We start from the raw sequence: 395 nt of genomic DNA on the forward strand, positions 1-395 counted from the left end.
TCTTCCCCGGGGCCTCCTCCTGGTGGGACATGCCCGGAACACCTCCCTAGGAAGGCGCCCAGGAGGCATCCGAAACAGATGCCCGAGCCACCTCAGCTGGCTCCTCTCAATGTGGAGGAGCAGCGGTTCTACTCTGAGCGCCTCCCAGGTGACCGAGTTCCTCACCCTATCTCTAAGGGTGCGCCCGGCCCATTTCGCAGAAATGAGAAAGCTCATTTCGGCCACCTGTATCCGGAATCTTGCCCTTTCGGTCATGACCCAAAGTTCATGACCATAGGTGAGAGTCGGAACATAGATTGACAAGTAAATCGAGAGCCTCGCCTTACAGCTCAGCTCCTTCTTCACCACGACGGACCGGTACATCGACCGCATTACTGCAGAAGCTGCACCGATCC

The sequence above is a fragment of the Monopterus albus genome, unplaced genomic scaffold (assembly GCF_001952655.1).
Source record: "Monopterus albus unplaced genomic scaffold, M_albus_1.0 scaffold44.1, whole genome shotgun sequence".
Classification (NCBI taxonomy): Eukaryota; Metazoa; Chordata; class Actinopteri; order Synbranchiformes; family Synbranchidae; genus Monopterus; species Monopterus albus.